The sequence below is a fragment of the Falco biarmicus genome, chromosome 11 (genome assembly GCF_023638135.1).
Source record: "Falco biarmicus isolate bFalBia1 chromosome 11, bFalBia1.pri, whole genome shotgun sequence".
Classification (NCBI taxonomy): Eukaryota; Metazoa; Chordata; class Aves; order Falconiformes; family Falconidae; genus Falco; species Falco biarmicus.
In genome coordinates this window covers 19,662,907-19,682,535 of record NC_079298.1, presented here as the reverse complement: position 1 = coordinate 19,682,535, position 19,629 = coordinate 19,662,907, and the positions used below count along the sequence as shown (strand labels likewise).

General features: G+C 42.6%; 1 long non-coding RNA gene across 4 annotated transcripts in view; it reads left to right on the top strand.

Moving 5' to 3' along the window:
- The window catches only part of LOC130156777 (uncharacterized), a 520,457-nt gene that overhangs the window by 488,699 nt on the left and 12,129 nt on the right, over positions 1-19,629 (top strand). For all 4 annotated transcript variants that reach the window (XR_008824606.1, XR_008824605.1, XR_008824603.1 and 1 more), the window contains 4 exons: positions 98-219; positions 313-462; positions 7,960-8,050; positions 12,611-16,496. This is a non-coding gene — a long non-coding RNA (uncharacterized LOC130156777). The remainder of the gene's footprint in view (positions 1-97; positions 220-312; positions 463-7,959; positions 8,051-12,610; positions 16,497-19,629) is intronic.

Below are 19,629 nucleotides of genomic sequence, written 5' to 3'. Positions count from 1 at the left end.
ATTCTCATCACCAGTAGAGAATGCTGAAGTTGCTGATGCTGGTTCAGGTTCCTTGAATTCTCCCAATTTACCTGACAATCCTCTTAACATTTCACAGGTGTTTCCAGAGCTACTGTCTGCAGAAGTTCCAGAAAGCTCATGGTGAAGAGTCTGCTTTCACCTCTCAGATTCAAGCCCATTAAATGATTTGAGGAAATGAAAAACGAGTGATCCTTTTAGGTGAGTTGCAGGTATCATTTCAGACCTCTAAAGAGTAGGGGGAAAAAGTTACTTGTACTCTAAAATGATAACAGAAATCTATATATTCCCAAGAATTGTCAACAACTGGCCTACAGTCTAGCTTGAAGCTTTTGGTAACCCTACCAGCTACAGCTCTGGACAAGCCAAAGATTGCCAGAAGGATACATGTTGCCTTTGAAACTGCAGCCTTTGACCTGGTCTTACACTTCCACTTCTGAACTGGTAAGTAACGGACATAAAATATTGTAATAGTTAGATTTTTGTTCAACCTAGTGTGCTTGGTCTAATGTTTTTATGTTTACGTCATTTTTAATAAGGGTAGAAAGGTGACATCTTCTATCCTAATTGCAGTGTCATATGGAAAAGCAGCAATTTCTATCGACCCTGGTCACCCGAGGGCACCCTTTTACAAAGAGGCACCTCTGAGACATGGATCCATTGAGTTGGCTGACATGACAGAAGCAGTCCTCGTAGCAGAAGCCAGCTCAGAGTTGCATGGGCTTTAGTGGCAACTAAATGCAAAAAAGAGTTGCAGGGGTGGGAGCAACAGGAGACTATCAGCTGGTTGTGAAGTTAGAGTGAAAGCTATTATATATAATTTCAGCTGTTGGAGAGACAGATGGTTCTGTTAGTTACTGTTGCTTACTATAGTTCAGCTTTATAAACACCTTTCTGCATCTGCTTTGGATAAAAATATATAAAAAAAACCCAAACCCCTGAGCTTTTGCCTTCAGTGTGCAGTCAGTAGATTAGAAGGAAAAGGAGCTGTTACACCTGTGAAATTAGACTCAAAGATAATTTAGGGTGATAATAATCTTTCTGACCTACTGTGGTACCTGTACGAGGTGTATTGACCTGCTGTCTTTTTTGTCCTTGTTTGAAACCTAAAATTTGGTTTCAAATAACAATCAATTCCTACCAGGTTCATATAATACAAGTACTTTATTGAATTCTGACTGAAACAGTGTTGCTCCAAGGCTGGAGGCCAAGTCCTGGCCTTGTGGCACGGGGCCAGGAGCATTTTGCAGGATGTGACAGTTTCCAGACCACGGGCAACTGACTTTTGGGGAAGGTGAAGGAGGTGGGCACCTACCCTAGAGAGACATTACAGGCAGCAAAAAAGCAAAGTCACAAATGGAATCTGTGTATTCCTTTCTAGCACTAGTGGTTTTCTGCTGAAATTTTCAAAATCTGTTGTTGGGCTAATTGGTAAATTTTTTAGCCACTCCAAGGGAACCAGAAATAGGGGTGGTCAACTTTGCAAGGAGAAACCAAGGTACCAGGGAAGATGACAACCAGGTGGGAGAAGAGATGCAGGGCGAGGGGAGGGAGGAAGGCAGGCTGACTCATGGAGGTGGCCTGGCTGGCAGCAGGGTGTGCAGGGAAGGGCGAGTGGGACTGCTAGTGGGTGAAGAGACTGGTTAGGATATATCTGGAGGCCATAAAATTGGTGCTGAGGGGTGAGGTGCTGGAATCTCCTGTCTGGAAAGAGTCTGACAGAGGAGGACAGCAATAAAGCTCCTAGGGCAGCATTGTGGCAGGGCGTAGGGAGGAGCAGGGCCCCTTCTGCACCCACCCCACCCTGGGGTGGGGTGACCTGGCCACAGCTTCAGGACTGAGGGGGAACGTTGCCTCTGGGTTTGTGGCATTATTTCAAAAAAATGAGGGAGAAGCCTAAATCTCTTACTGTTTAGCTGGGGAAACAGGACCTTAACAGTGAGGAAAAGTCCTTCTCCCTCCTTGCAAAAATCAGCTAAGCTGCAGAAAAAGGTTTTACCTGGAGCTTTCCTGGAGGCCACCTCTGCCCATGGGTGACATCCCTGTCTCTGTTGAGCCTGGCAGGACACTGAGAGTGCCAAACACCTCTGAGCAACCAGGGGTGTGGGGGATACGGGGAAGGGAGGTTTGTGCCAGTTAATTAGCAGCACCTTGGTGGTTTCTGCAGCCCACAGTAACTTCCACAAGACCTACACTGAAGGAGAGGTATTTGGGGATCTGTGGTGGAGACCAGAAGCGAATTTATTTGAGCCCTTCTTTCTATGAGCATCGAGAGCAGGGCTCCTCTAGCTCCCTTCAGAGACCCTGCCATCAACTGTCCAGGCTGGGCAGCCCAGCGTCAAAAGCGAAGGAGCCTTTTGCCCATCACTGTCATATAAATCAGGCCCCAAATCTGAGCCCTGTAAAATGTGAGAAAATGAGAGATTCAATTATCCATATGGATCACTCTGGATTTATTCCAGATTGCTTCATTAATAGCAATCAAAGACATCACTTTAATGGATTTTTTATCCTCAAAATTATGATCATGAGGAATTTGTTCTGGCTATTGATTTTGAAAAGGCTTTTGATTCTCTTCAATAGCCTTAACTTATTTCAGATTTAGGTAACAGTAGGATTTGGTCTTAAATATGTTAGATAGGTCAATCTCCTTTATTCAAATCCACAGTTATGTTAAAACTAATGACCATACTTTGAAGATGATTTATATACTGGGGCTTAGACAGAAGAGTCCTTTTTCTCTGATACTTCTGCTGTTACAGAGGAGCCTTTGTTTTGGGAGATTTCAGTGTTTTTAAGAGAAAAGTCAGTGATGTTTTCCATTCTGCCCTTAGTTGGAGAATATGTTATTTTTTTAATGAAGATTTTTAGATACTATGCTGGAAGTCACTGGATGTTCATGTTTCTTCTTTGTTAATTGGGGTAAAACTCTTAAAGCCATTAGGCGATTTAAATGTAGCTCTATTTGAGCAATATCCTTTATTGGATCCCCCATTATCCTTTAAACATCTTGGTGTGCAAGGGGATAAAATTAGAAAGAATTTGTTTGCTTTAAATTGCCAGCCTCTGCTTGATAAAACTATTAGCTATTTAGCTAATTGGACTGCTCTTCCATTATCATTAATTGGCAGAATTGATACAATTAAAATGGGGGCTTTATCTAAAGTGTTTGTGTTTTTTCTGAGGTATTCCCATCAAGTTCCCTAACATGTTCAGGGAGCCTTACATTCTGCAATTAGTTTTGTTTTCAGGGTTAGAGGTAAATTTGAGATTAATTTTGAAACTCTGCAGCTTCTCATAGAGTCAGCTGGACTGGCTCCTGCTAATTTTATTGTTGTTTTTGGCTGCCCTGGTACAACATGTTGTTTCATGATTTAGACAATCCCCAGCATTATGCGGCTGTGGAGTGCGTGGGGCAGTGCAGCCACAAGCAGAACAAAATCAGGCCCTGGGAACACACCCTCCACTTTGCAGAAGGTCATGGTAAGGCTTGCTCCCAGGGCTGTGTCCTGCAAGGTGCTAAACACCCATTATTCCCTGACCCACCAAAGCATTTTAACACGGCCATAACTTTTAAGCACACATACGGGCCCAGTGACGCCAATTAGCTTACTCATACTAGTAAAGTTAAACAAAGGCAGTGCTTGGCTGGGGCCACAGTAATCATCACCTTGTCGGTTTGAGACTCCCACATGAATCCGTTGCAAAATAGCACATGTTCTTCCGCTTACACCTTGGCTGTGCTCTCAGCTGATGCTGCCCTCCAAATGAGCAGGGGGAAGGCACTGGGTTTTGAGGAGAGGCTCTGCCAGTCTCTCTTTTTCTCCTGTGGTCAAAGCATTAAGAAACTGCACCCTCTGTCCCTGCCACCCCTGGTGGACATGCCATCTTTGTTAGGCTGCTAGTACAAATCGTGCTTCTCCCTTCTAATGCTATAATTCATGTCAGCCATTAGCCTCAAATAAACGAATGGGCCACAAGAAAATTAAAACCAAATCACACCCCTGTCAAAGGGAGGTCTCATTGGCAGCTAGGGCCTTTATTGCCAGAATTAGTCATCTGGGTCTGCCTTTTGCACCAGAGGCTAAGAAAAACCAGAGGACGATTAATTGGGCAGGACCAAGAGGGTGTCACGCCTCCCTGCAGCTGGCCGGTGTGGGCAGTTTCTAAAGCACACCATGAGGGCAGCAGCTACATCACTGAACACCACCACTGCCTCTGCTTCATCTCCATCACCATTTTATATAGTGCTGGGGGAACCACATTTGTTCTTCGCCACCCAAACATGCTCTTATACTGGTACTTCCTTATCTTGCAAGCCATGTAGAGCTGGGTCTATTGCTGTTTAAAGCTGCGTAAAATAACTTGTATCTAAAATATAAAATTGTTTTACCTAGAAAAAATATTAATGTTTTCTCTATAAAATATATGCAAATATAATTATATATAATTTTAACTTTAAAAACAAAAATCGGGTCCATTCTCATAGACATGACCCAATATGTGTATAACAGATACAAATGCTGGAGCAACTTTGATGAATACTGCCCTGCTTAAATCATTTGAGTCGCCGTAGGTTTTAGACCATACCAAAGTCATTTCATGAAGCACATCATGCTTCATGGGTTAATCCTGATTTAGCTGTGATGCTTTGCTTTCGGGTATTATCTAAATTGTTTTGCCCATCTCTTCTTCATTCATTTTGTCTATCATGAATATTGTTCTACATGGGTTTCACTCATACATTTATTTGTATTTAAATTATACATCTCTTTAAGGAGATAGACTCATCAAGGGATGCAATACTCTGTGGCACAAAGAATGAAGCTTTGTTTACTTTTGCATAAAAAGCCTTGAAGATGGAACACATGGTTTATAGGATACTAATGAATTATTTGGATGTTTGACCTTAAATCAGACTCAATCCAGCTATGCCTGGTAGCCAATGGAATTGAAATGCAATGGATAATAGCCCAAGAGCCAACCATATTGTAGGTTTAGCTTGCACAGCTTGTCCCGTCTTGACAACCTCAGCTAAGCACCTTTGCACTGAGTGGCTGATGAAGTACCTCATCGCAGAGTCATGGGGCTGCCTTCTCGCCACCTCGGGGGCTGAGCGTAGCATGGACTAAGGTTGAAACGCTGCTTCATGTCTTGGGACGCTCCTTCTAGGGAGAAAGAGAGCACCTGAGTCTCTGAGGCTAAAAACCTGGCATGTCTCATGAGCACTGAATTTGTTGTAACAGAAGTCCCTCTGGGCTGAGGGGCCAGTTGTGGTTCCCTCAGGACAAATGTGCCAGTTAGAAAACCCACACTCCCACTGACTTCCCCACCGCTCAGGGAAAGAGAAAGGGGGTGCAGATACAAAACCCCTTAGAATAAGAAACCGAAAGACAACTACTTTAGGGTACTAAATGCACCGATCCTGTGCTGACTTATATTTCTGGATTAATTGCCGTAAATAAGAAACATCACACCTGTGTAAAACTTACTTGAAGGAGATGAGAATCAAGCCCAGTGGGGACAGAGGAGCTGCAATGCAGGAGCCAGTTCTCCCGCTGCAACATTTAAGGTATATTAGGGCCAAAACCTCCTTAGTGCAAGCAGCACTGTTTATTTGCTTCCCTCAGCTGTGATTTTGGCTTATTGTCACCAGTACAGGAAGAGTCCAGACTAAGGGACGTTCCTGGACTGAAACAATACTGTGGCATAGCAACGCCTTTTCCTCATTTGAAAGTAGGGGTATAACTCTGTATGTCATTAACTAAGACAATAATAAATTAATACAATAGCCAAGTAATAGTGCTGTAATGCTTTAATGTATGAATTGGAATGTGAATACTGAGCTTTTCATTTCATGGTTGAAAAATACATGAGTTGACCCAAATATTAATTTCTGCATTTCAATCATTTACATATCATGGGTCAATAATCATTTCTTGCACAAATGACTTTTCAAATGAGAAGCGGTATGTTGTAATGGTCTATCATATTTACAAACACCTCCTTGTTTTCCCAACTTAGCACTGAAGTATTTAAAATATACTGACCAGATATTGTTTGCCAAATAAAATACAAAAATGGCTCATGTAAAATGCAGAGACTATTTTCTTTTCCTATTATCCATAATTTATAATGTTCATAAACCATGGAGTGGCATGCCCTTGCCCCTGGCATACCCAGGCCCCCACTTTGGAATGGGCATGGTTTTCCAGCAGTGGTTCAGGAGACCTGACACCTCTGTCTGCTCTTTCCTGACCTTAAAAATCTCACCCCTTTGAGGAGCAATCCCTCTGAAGATCGAGCACTGTCAGAAGGGCTAATGGTGGTTTTTTGAGAAGTTTAATACATCCCAAGATTTCTTTACAGCATGCAGTGACATCCAACAAAATGCCTAGGGTGTCTTTTTTCAATTACTTTACAAAGCTGAAATAATATAAATAACCTTGCTTTTTACTTACCGGTATTGAACTTAGTCCATCGTTTTGGGCTGTTCATTGTTTCCTCATATTCAACCCCTTTATTAGCTAACATATCCCAACAGAAACCTTGTGTCTTGGAGTAAATAGTGTTCAAGCCCTGAATTAATCAAGGACTAGTGCAACATATATACGCTGCTCAGCAAGATGAATTTACACATCTGCCTTTTCCCCTAATTATTATTCCAGAGGTTGAATGTCAACAGCATATGGGTATATCCTCATAAAGGCATGCAAACACACACATACAGGCGCACACACTGTACATTAATCTCTCTTGGCTTATCTGTTGCTGTCTTTAATTTGTATACTTCAAAATTGAGTGGTGAGGTCATTTATTAGACTGTTTCTGTGGGGTTTATGTAGTGATAAGAAAGCAGTAACATGCAATTTGTTTTTATAGAACTCACTTTTTAAAGTATGATCTAATATTTCCTTTCTTTAACTGAACAGTGAGGAAGAAGAGCTTTCAGAGCTAACCAAGAGTTAACTGGCTACATTTCAACTGTCACCATTGTCTTACATCTACATAGAGAGCAGGAGAGACCAGAGAGGTGTAAGCACAGCAGGCCACTGGGAAAAAACGTTTATAAGTAGAAATTCTCCTCAAAAGCCTCAGAGCAAATCCTTCCAGTTTGTCTTGATTTTTTCTTTCCCTGTTTTTTAAACACAACGCGTGGTGGAAACGATTGTTATTATCCAAAGGACCTTACTCGCTGGCTCCCTGCATCTCTGTTTATGAAATGCCATAACAAAAGTGAGCTCACGCTTGTGTGCTTCCAATGCGTGATGTTCCTGTGTGCCAGATGGGCACTTTCATGACTGTATGAGCGTGGATTATTTCATTTCCTACATCTGGGACTCCAAATGGCTGCACAGAATGCCACAGGAGAGAGGCACAGATCTTCAGCTGGGGAAACCTACCTTCACAGGGGAACCAGCTACATCAGAAGGGATGAGGCAGAGAAGCCCCGAGTGATATCTGAAAGTTCACATAAACCATGGCCATAAGGGAAACCTTTAGAACCAGGAACAAGACAAAAATAAACAATAACTAATGCTGGATGTCAGCTGCAGGGAGGGGGGAGGGAAAATAAACCATAAGCAGTTTCTTGTCTGGCCGCAGAAGATGTGTTTGGAATGCTGTTTTGTATTTCAGCTCAGAAACTCTGCTGTGACCTTCAGATATCGCTGGGTATTACAAGTTCTACAGATAGCCAGAGAGAAATATCCTAAGGAGAGCTGGCATATACCATGCCATCCTAGTTAATGTTGACTGAGTATAGCTCATAGCCCATTCCAGAACTGTGACCAGGCAGCCTTGTAAAAAACACTACAGAATCCTACAGTAATAGTCAGGAATGCTCCAGTTTGTCATAAAGCTATTGCAGGATTTGGGATAATTACTTGTTTGTTTGTAGGATAAAAGAGTGATTTCCTTTTTTTTTTTTTTTTTTTAAAGACTAAAACAGTGAGAGCACATCCTCAGGATGGTGGGGACCTGGCTTGCTACACTTTTGCTGCATTTCAGAGCCAGCAAACAGGAGGAGATGGTAAGAAAAGCCTGTCCTGTATGTTTGATTGAATTAGCTGTAGCAGAAAAAAAAAATAGTTAAGCCAGTGGCTTCCTTAAGATGAAAGAGAGCAAGCCCCCAAAAGAGAACAAATGGAAAAAGTAATGAACAAAAGAAAGTAAGAGCTTGTGACACAAAGTAAGAAAAATAAACAGCAGTTGACTTAACTATTTTGCATAAGATATTTACAAACCACAGCGTATTACTGTTTGCTTTATGCATTTTCACATCCTGCTCAGTTTAAAGCAGTAATTTTCTGCAAGGACAACAGAGGGAAAAAAAATGCTTTACACTGCTTATATTAATTACATTTTTTCATTACCAGTCATGTTTTCTACAGGCTTGTGTATTATTACTGTAAAATGTAATGAAACAGAAAAAGAAAAAAAGAATGGACTTCTGGGAAATTTTCCAATTCTTGAAATGCAATGTTAATTGAGCGCTATTTTTAGGTCATCACAGATAAAGCTGAACCCATTGCCATCAGCACACAAAATGGGGACAGCCCAGGTGCAACACAAACTGGGTGAAGGTATCAGTTTCTACTGATGGAGAAAAAGGGGAATAAACTAATTCCCTAGGGAGGTGGTTCTTGTTGAGTTTGGGGCAGTTTCTGTTTCTCAATGTAAAGTTCTCAAAGCAGAAATGAAAGGAAAGGGTACAGAGCTGGCATAGGTCCAGGACCTACTGTGACCATGGGCACTCCTGAAGGAGACCCAGTGACTACTATGACAGGAGGGCAGAGCAAATGAAAGTGAGAAGCTCTCTCTCTGGTTTGGTGGCTGACTTCCAGCTCTGGGAGGCAGGGCACTCTGAAAGTCAACATAAAATAAAGTCCCCCAAAACGTATCAGAAACGTGATCCCTTTAATTTATAGATCTCCTAAAAGGCTGCCAAAAATCAATTATTTTAATTTGTATATAGTGCAGCCATGGACTGATTCAAGTTCTTTTGAAGTATTTTTAAACAGCCATTGCACAAAGCCATCCTCTTCCCATATGCAAAAAAAATGAATTGAAAACCACAATTTCTCACAGTCGCTTTGATCGCGAGAAAAGACAGACAGGACTCTGCAAGCAAATCTGAGGCCCCCCGCTAAGTCCTTTAACTGGGCGCACCTCTACTGTTAGTCCCAAGAGTCAGTGTAGCTCTTCCATTCCCTATATTATCTACCCTTTCTCCCAAGAGTGCAGGGAAGCTGTTTGAGCCCCTAACAACTTGTGAAGACCAGAGGAAATAGTTATTGGTTCCCTTTGAAACAGAAGTGGAAAATCTTTGCTGTGCACTTAACCAGGGCCAAAATGGGAGGGGAGAGAGCATCCTGCAGAGGGGAAGCCAGCGTTATCTCCACAAAGCTGGTCATTCTCTGTATTGCACAGTACTACTGTAAAAGCAGAAGCTTAACACAAATGTTTCAGCAACCATTCTAAATCATCAATGTAGCATGTTTTGGAACAACGGAGGTTAGCCCAGTCTTCTACCCATTTTGGCCCCATGCGTGTCACTATCTTGAAAAGCAGTCATGACCAGATGGTAACATTACCAAGATGATACATCCAGTTCTTCTGTTTGCTTTGGTGCTACTGGAGAGTTGGTAACCAACCTGCAGGTATAAGAGACAACTCTCCACCCATATTGGCCCAGGTTATCAACAGCATTTTGGGCAGAATCTAAACGAAGAAATTTACCCAAATTCCTGAGATGACCTGTTCCCTTTTACCCTGGAAAAAATAGCTTGTGTTAGGACCTTTTCTTTATTCACTACAAGTTTCCCTGCTTTCCTGTGGTTCTGTTAGTCACTGGAGGGTCTAGGCTCATCCTTTATCCAGTCTCAGCTCAAGAATCCCGAATATGCCCAAGGGCCACGTGAATGAGCAGACATCAGTGCTCCCCTGGGTGTGGCAGCGCAGCTGTCCTTGACCTATGCAGGAGCATAGGCCTCAGCTATCCATCATGAACTTGTCTTCATTTCTTGCCTATCTTCAAATCTCTGCCCTCCCCTTAAGTCACATAAGCTGTGACTTAACAGAAGTACCACCTCAGTGCGTTCCAGATGTACCTCCCCATCCATTCTCCAACAGATTTGACACTGGTATAGAAGTGTTAAGGATTTGCCTGGCAAGGCTTAGATGGATAAAAAAACAAAGCAAAGCAAAATACAAACTGAAGAGTTAGTTTGCTCTCCAAACATCTCTTGTGCTAAGATAGAAGTGATAAATCATAAATAGAAGCCAACATGATTTTTTCTTATCTGACACATTGAATTAAGACTGTTGCACTCAAACACTTATAGCAAAATTGACAAACACTTCCTTTTAGGAATGCTGCATCAAAGCTATTAACTTTTATAGTCAGATACCATTTAAAGCCAAGGCAAGCCATGTGCATTAGCACACACTGCCACGCACCCTCACACAGGGCGTATGAACTGTGATACTCCATTGGCAAATCAAGAAGGAAATCCTGCTCTTTTTGACTATGCTTGTTCTGCCTGCAGCAGTGGTGCCAGTGTTTGGACTTCAGTTAGCCAAGCCAAGTGGCCCCAGATTGTTGCAGCTTCACCGTGGGTGGTAGTTCATTGTTGGCTAGTCGGCACTTTACTTCATCAAGACCAATCTTGAGCCTGACAGCTAAGCTCATACTTTTGTATCTCACTATGAGACACTCCTTTTTATATTTAAAGTTACTCCCCTTTGCTAGGAAAATTGATCAGGATGCACATCCCTCCAATCAAAAGTCACAACATTTTCCCACAAAGGACTTAGTTTTGTTCTTTCACAAGGATTCAGTTTTCCTCAGCCCCCCATGTTGTTCTTGTAGGCAGCAGCCTAGAAGTAGCAGAGCTCCATTGCAGGCTAGAGCAGATAATTTTTTTGTAGTGGGGTGATAGGAGCAAGTGGTAGAGGGTGTGAAATGAGCAAAGGGAGCTAGGAAGCCACAAAGGCTCCTGGACCATGCACAGTGACCCAAGCCAGCTGGATCCCACCATACCACTCCGAGAGGAATGGCTCCCATGTGAGCCAACCCCTTCAATGCTCAAGCTATTGGGGAAAGGGCAATAAATTGGTTTATTCCAAGTCAAACGCACTGCTTAAATCAAGAAGTCAATATTCAAATGGCAATTCAGATGTGAAATAATATCCTAAGATACATGTAGCCATGGTTTCCTTGGGAAGTTTGCCATAACTTTCACCAGGACTAGGATTTAATCTCTGGGAGTCTTCATTTTTCCACCTGAATAGCTGGCACCTGTCCTCTACTGAAAGATGGTCACAGTGCACCTGAAGAATTGCAGTAATAAGCCAGTCAAGGAGGCTTTGCAGGATGGACTCATGGAGACTGCAGTCATTTGACTGGATCAATAGATGGCATTTCGTCAGAGAGAGGGGATTCAAATGTCACTTTGAAAATTTCACTTCAATGTGTTCATTTTCTGTTTCAGTTGTGTTGGGAATGGCCTGTAGAGTGTTAAACTCTGACTCAGAGCAGGAGAAATGAGGTTCCATTCATTCGTATTTTTAAAATGCCATTCCAGGCCATAGCCCTAAAATAAATGAATTTGGCGTGTTTGGATGTGGTCATCACTTCCATGATGAAATCAATGGGTATAATTTAAGCTTTGTACAGATGAGGCCTCAAGCTTGCAGACCATGTACCAAACACTTATTAGAGTTTGGAAGGTCAGATAGGTACTGACTGCAGCCCAGTGCTTTCAGACAGTTTAGCTGTCTTGATCCAAGGAAGCAATAGGTAACAGTGCTTGAATATGTTTCAGGCTCTGGGATTTTCAAAAGCCCATGTGTTCCCAGCTCCTACTGGCAAAAAGGAGCCTGGAAGCTTTAAAAATCTGAAGTTGGCACTGATCTGCATCCAGAGGTGCTCAAGTAGTGGTGGAAATCTGCCTCTAATTTATCCAGCAGCCCTGTCCTTCCAGGTCACATTTGGAACCACGAGCACTTTACACAGCACTACTCTGCAGATGCTGCTCCTTTACATAGCTATGGGCAAAAAAGGAAGGAAAAATGTATTATCGACCTAAACTGACAGGAAAATGCCATAAGCAGTGGTGTGCTAGCCAGGAAGTTAGAGATTCCATTTTATACATCAGATGCAGAACCCAATCAAGCTGGGGTAACTACATTTTCTGATTTAAAGGTTTTGCAGGTGCAAAGCTTCCCACCCTGCTTCCCACCATCCCTGTGTCCTCCTGTCAAGAATCTGCACTGCTGCAGGTGAAGAAGCCCTGCTAGGCAACATGGCCTGCATGCATGGCCTCAAAGGCTTTGACTGCTGCAGTGTTGGCACCCAGCTCATAACCAGGAGGACCCAGATACTGAACTGCATGTCCATGCTCACAAACGAGCCTTTGAAACAGAAAATGTAGGTGGGCCAGCTCCTAAATACTTTCGTAGATGTACCAGCACATGGCCTGCGTGGTCCCCTTGCAGTCCTAGCCAGGCTAGATTTTGAGAGGAGGCAGTGTTCTCACCCAAGAGGATGGACATTTGTGATCTATCTGATTAACTCCTGATTATCCAGGAGGGTGCTCACAACCAGACAGTGAAATGCTTCTAAAGAGTAAATCCCAGAATGACCTGTGCTGCATACACAGCTGTACTGCTGCCAGCCCGGAGAGTAAAGTGAGCTTCGGAGCCGTCCACTCTGGGCGTCAGCGGTTTTGAAGCAATACAAAAGAAGGTGGCTGATTCTCCACTCTGTTTTACTGGTTGTATACTGGTGAAATGCTGTTGAAGCCAGTGCAGTTGCACTGCCATAAAACCTGATACAACAAAGCAAGTATCCAGTTTGATATATTTACTGTTGATACTGTTAATAATGTTAATGTCCACAGAGTCCAGAGCAGCAGGCAGGACTGACCCCTGGCCTCTCTGATTTGCCTCAGTAGATCACACCGTAACCCTATTATTTTCCTCAAGTTTTCTTACCTTGTAATCTTCCTGGGTATCATCAGAATAAAGTGCACCCTGCAAGTAACTCCTTAAACCCAAGTATATCCCTGTTTAAATATTGGGATTGGGATAAAGAATACCATGCTTAAATGGTATCCTTTGAAATGCAGCATTGTGCATAAAAGGCCTGCCAGGTTCCTGTCAGAAGGGTTAGCTGAAGACTGGGGGACTGGAAACACTGACTACAGCCAATTTCTTTTTTTTTATTTGTTAATCCACTTTGTCCAAACAATATGAACATTTGGTGCATTTAGCTTTAAATATGTCAAATGCTCCTTTAGGAAAGAACTTCCAAAACCTAAAATCATCTCTTAAAACCAAATTCATTGCCTGAGCTCAAAATTATTCTTCTCTACATAAATAAACACACATGCGCACGCGCGCGTGCGCACACACACATACTTGCATACTTTGTCTGCACTGCAGGAATCATCCTGGGATAGCATTGCGCTATTTGTGCAGCCCTGCTAAAAAGCCTGGCTTTCTGATACCAAAAAAGTGCTGCAAATATTAACACATTATTGAGAGTGGGGGAAAAAAGCAAGAATTATTATCCCAGAATGTAACAAATCTAAAAATAAATTGACTTCATTTTCACCTATTTCAGACCAACGGGGGTAAAACAACTTTAATTAGTGTAACAGGACAATAGGAATGAAATTGGCTTGGTCACAAGATTTTTGCAGGATGACACTGATGGTATTACTATCCAACTTCAAAGATTTGGAAAGATGTGGCTGCTAACACTGGAGAATAGAAACCTGTTTTTCATCAACTAGGCTGGCCTGACAAATTAAGTCTGTGGAGTCATTAGATTAAGATAAGAGCTTATCTCCTAGACTGACATTTATTCAGAGGTTTTTATGCTGCTCAGCTAGTAATTAGTGCAGTTGAATTTTTAACATTGCTTTGTCCAGTCATTTGACAGATTTGAAATATACACAGTTTTGATTAAAAAAATAACTAAAATCCAAGGATACAAAATTATTAACTTGGAAAGGTTTTAATTTCTGGAAGAGTTGAGATTATGCTAAAAATCTTCAAGCAGGTCAGAAGTGCTTCTGCTGTTGACTCATTTCCATACACAGACTGAGAGGCCCCTTAAACTAAATTTTTAGGCACTAAGCAGCAGATATCTGTAGCAAATCTGTAATTTCTTTCATGCCCATCCATTTTGTAATTCTGCTGCTTTACAGGGGCAGGAATACAGTGAAGGCTGCACTCCTGCTCATTAACGCTTGTCTGCCTCCTTCGGCACTCAGGTTGGGATTTTGGGGCTGGGGGGGGGGAGGAGTTTCAAAAGGATTCTTGTCTCATATGGCTGATTTCCTGGGATAAGGTTTATTTTTCCTGTCCTAATTTTCTTGTAATAACAGATGGATTGTTCCACAGTAAACCAATGCATTGCTTTTGGACACATGTTTTAACATTGCTTTAGACTAACAAATCTCACTTTTTTTTAAACAGCTCATTTTGAGTAACTGAAGATCAGAATTAGATTAATAATTAATGATTAAATGGATGAGTGTTTGTTTATGAACTTTGACAAGTTTGTTACAGCTACATCCTGTTACTGCCTTAAAGCATTTGTTTTGTCCAAAGTGCAGCTGTCTCAGCATCTATGGTTGTTACCTTTAGAAATACACAGGCAAGGGGACTTTATGGTAGTAAATTACAGTTCATCCAACTACTTAATTCCTATGAATACTGGCTTTCAAAAACAAAGAAGAAAAAAAGAAAGCATGCACTCTGGAAAGATCCAGATGATCTCAGACTGCCTGTTTGGAAAATAGACCATCCTTCTTGATGTTTTACACCTTACTGCCAAGACCCCTGAAGTCTGTGGACTCACAGACCCAGGGCAGTGGGTTGCAGAGGGCAGCCAGCATTGCCACTCACATGCACTCCTGAGCCTGAAGCGGCAGCGGTAGAGCAGGACGTGGGCTGTCAGGCCAACTGAAGCCAGGGTGTGCATGCTGGTTTTTCGTGCCCACTTCTGTGGGTTTGGGTTTTCCTGGCATTTATGTGACCCCAAAGCACGAGAGGAGTTAAGCAGCTTGTAAGCACAACAGCTCTTCCGTGGTGCTGCAGATGGGAAGGGAGATGTGAGGCAGGGAGTGATTTCAGAGCTGTGTATAGCCAGGAGTGAAACCTTGCCACCCTCTACTTTCTGAGCCTGAACCATGACCTAGAGCTGCCCAGACTCCTGTTCCGAAGCAGATGCTTTCAGCCCTCTGTGGTGGTAAGGCCTCTGATACTTCCCACTGGCGCTGTGAAACCCTATATAGTAAATTTAAGCTCCATGACAATCACTGCCACCAGGCACCGCACCATCCCTGGTCTGCAGGTGAGACCACCTCAGCTTGTGGTCAGGAGTGCCTAGAGGTGGAGATGGAGACGATGTTTGTGGCAATGCTCATAAAATGGCCTGGCAAGAAATTTGCATCAAACTGAACCACTTGCATCAGTCCTCCAAAAGCTTCAAGTACCGTTTGTCCCACAAATTTCTGCCCTCTAAATTTTAGCTGTTAATGCTGCCTTTGCTGTCAACCAAGTCAAAAATCCCACAAAACTCTCAATGTATAACTCGCTTCCCAGCCAGGGTGGCCCAGCAGAAAGAAGTGGAACCTGTCCCTGGATCTTGGGTGAGCGTGAGGGGAAGACCCGATTTCTGAAGTCTCCAGGAACGAGTATGGCCTGAACAGAGGGAGCGGGAGGGATTTACATTCAGGCTTGCCAGGTTTTGTGGCGGCAGCATCCCTGTTTTCCTGGGTTTGTTTACTTTCCTCTGTTGTGCATTGCTACACTGTACATTGCTACAACAGCTGGATGCTCTCAGCACTATCTGGGCAAGCTTCAGTCTGTTAGGCTGTTAGACATAAGAGGAAAAGTTGCCATCACCCACACACACACGCAGGCGCAAAACCAAAGAAAGCCCACACCTTTGGGACAAAAAGACAGCTATTATGAAACTATTAACATCTCCTTTTGGTGGACTGTGGAGATAACAGCATACAGGTGTCTTAGTGTTGTCTGTCTCAGCTGTCCGTCAACAGTGCTGGCTCATGGGGCGATTCCCTGGCCCCAGAGCCATCTCAGACACCTCCTAGTCTGCTACTATCCGTGAGGTTTTTGTCTTACAGACTGCCACCATCCTCCTGTACTTCTGTGAGAGATACCATTGACCTGCACCTTTCCCTTGGGTCAACAATTTAAAGACAACTGCTGCTTGATGGTGCATGCAAAATGAATTATTAGTCTTGGTTCTGGCCTAAGTGTCTGAAGACTGAGACCTCCGCTGGCCCCACACGGAAGACCAAGGTCTGACAGAAGCACTAGCAAAAGAGAAGTCCCAACAGGTCAAGGGAAGGGGCATTGCAAACTGATAAACTCCGTTACTACGAGGAGAACTTTGTTCAACTTCTGACGCCAGAAAGGACAGCCTGGACTGGCAGGTAAATCTCCCTGCAGATAGCGGAAATAGAGGTTAGAGCACCATATTTATCTCTGGCTACTTAGTAAATAGTGAGATACTGCAAAAAGAGAATTGGAGATTTAGCAGCAGGAAGGTGTCTTTGAATGGCAATTACGGTACAACCATGCTCTACTCTGCTGTCCATGTGCAGTGTCCCACTCTCAGGTGGATGATTGCTCTTCAGCATTTGACCAAGGTCAGACAGATGAGAGAGAATTTTTCTCAAGTTTCTAGTGTTCCTAAGCAAATTTTAAAATGAGAGAAAAGGGCAATAACTTCTTTTAACTGGCAAATATGTTTTCAGTGTCACCAGAAAATGCTGCCTGTCAATGTAGACATTAGTCTGATTTTGTTTTGATAGCTTTTAGCTTCTAAGTTTGGTACAAGAGGTACTCGTGTCCCAGAAAAAAATATGCTTGCCCTTTTTAACTGGATTCCATAGGCTAAAATTTATCCATGGTAAATGTTTGACAGTACAGTAAATTATGCAGCAGGTTCCACACAGACCTCCTTTACTCTCTGCAATGAAGGCGAGCACTCAGTAGCACAAGCGCATGGGGTAGCTATCCAGCTGTTTGTCTCCCCCAGGCATTCAACACTTCTCACAAGTAACTGCACTTTGCACTTCTGTAACACAGTGCATCCTGTGACCCCACAGGGCAACCGCAGAGGTGGGGTAAACACCTCTCTTTCTATTTTATAAGTACTTAGCACTTCTGAAATGCAAGCTCAAGGCAGGTTGTGTTGAACTTCTAAGCTTGGTGAAGCCTTTCTGGAAAGCTGATGGAAATTATTTGCTCAAATATTAGTGGCAAGTCATGTGGCCAGTGGTCAATGTGACTGTTGGAAGGTGGGTTCCCTCACACCATGTGAAAGTCCCTCTCCAACAGACCAAGCTTCTCCCCATTTTGTTTTTCTGTTGTACAGTATTCATTAAACCCTTCGCTGTGACATGCCATTGCCAATGTGCCAAATCCTGAGCAAATCACATCCTCTGTTCTTCTGTAGGAGATTTGTGAGATAATCTATTATAGATTAATCATTTCAGTCTTATGGTGCAATGTCAAAAATAAATTGGGGTTATGAAGCTGGAGGGGAGCCACTTGTAGGAGGGGGGGGCGATGTTCTCATTGACGCTCCTTATTTGACTTTGAAAACAGTGTCACGATGAGATTTTTGAAGCTGATTGTTACCCCGTGGAATCCAAATCACAAAGTAAAAATGCTGTGGAGTAAGTTTTCATCTCCACAAATACCAGCTCAGTGTTAAACCATGGATGATTTTCAAGCTATTTCCTTCCCTCTCCTCACAACGTGAAATGTATCTGGGCCGATCCATTACATCTCTTTAGAATAATAGATGGCAGAAGAATAAATAGGATAAAATAAAAGCCAACCCCTTTTAAGGACTGAATATCTGATGGAGATGGAGGTATCAAACCCAGGAAAATAATACAGGCCAGGAATACAGCCAAATATACTGTATGAAAATAATAATTTGCATAACTTTAAATCTCCTCTAACATTTTATAAGCTTCCAAATGTCAGGCAGTGAGTAATTCGCCCAGTACTGTAGTCCTTGTCACACTCCCAAGTGAATCACATCAGGTCCTTGGTGTCTCTAAACCAGAGCAGGGGTTACTGCAGAGGGAGAGACTATTCTTCTTCTTGGTTTCCTGGTCTCTTCTGCAAGACAGGAAGATCCACAATCCTCTCTGAATTGGGTATGAACTGAGAAATGAGACATTTAGTTCTACCTGTGCAGCCATGTACCATCCACCTAGACAGCAAGGCTTTATCCTGCCATCAGTTATTGAATGCAAACTCACAGTGACTTCATGACATGCTTTACTTTCCGAAGGATGGCAGAATATTGCAGGGAATACAAGGAATGGAAAAGCACTATTTTCGTTTCAGTTTCTTTTGCTTGGGTGCAAAGTAAATCAAACCAGGCTCCATGCTGAGTGATATATCATACAAACCTTCAATGTGATATGTATCCAACGATTTGTTTTTCACTACGGTAGCTTTTCACAATCCATAAGTTAGATGAAACGTAGAGAGATTTCCTAGCTTGAAATGCAAAGCATTTTTTTCTAAGATATGCCGGGGTTTTTTCCATACCAAGAACAGTTGCTGAAATACAGCTGCAAATATCTGCCAGAGCATATTCACTAATGATTTACTGGAAAGATATGATGGTAACTAGAGTCCCTTACAGAGTTCTTCGTAGCAATTAATGCATTAGATGTCTGCATTCAAGCAAGATTAAGACTTTTAACAATAAAATAACCAACAGAAGAAAATTACTAGCGTAGTGTAATTCTGAACTGGTCTAAACTGATCCATCTTCCACTCGTGACCTATCTTTTGTATTCAGTGGGTAATTATGTGTCGTATGCAGCATCATGTGCTAAAAAAGCTTGATGTATGAGGTGTGTGGCCCTAGTTAAAGAAAAACATAGATAAATGGATAGCATGTCAAAAAAAAAATATGCCTTTAAAATAGCATTAGAACATTGATATGATCGACAGATCATAACAGTATGTTACTTAAAAAGTGATGGGCAGAAAGCCTTAAAATGCTTGCTAATTGAGCCTGAGAAGGAATTTTCTGTCTTTGCTCTCCCAGTGAAGGTGGTCCTACCCCACCAGCTCTGTTTGCTCAGCCTCTCAAAGGCCGATTCCTGCAGAGCTGTGAACACTCATTTCCCTCGGGAACAAGGATAAGAACCAAGTTTATCTCAGTACCAATCTGGCATGGGTCAAAGGATGGACTGCAGAACCAATCTGGTACCCAAACTTGTATCACTGGATGTGAACATAACAAACAATACTAGGACAACTTCAGGGAAAATCAAAAGTCAGAATTAATGTATCCTGGGGGAGTCATTGTTAATTGATATTTAGGGACTCAAGGTGCTGCCCTGGGGACCTTTTTCCACATCTTCCATGCCAGAAAACCCACACTGTGTTTATGTGCGTGGACTTTCAGGGGGGTTTGAGCACTTGAGTGCCTCACCATCTTTTATTGTGCATCCTGTTTTAAGTCATTTACAGTTTTACCTACTGCATACAACTTGAATGTAAGGTAGAAGTGGTGGTAGAAGTCTC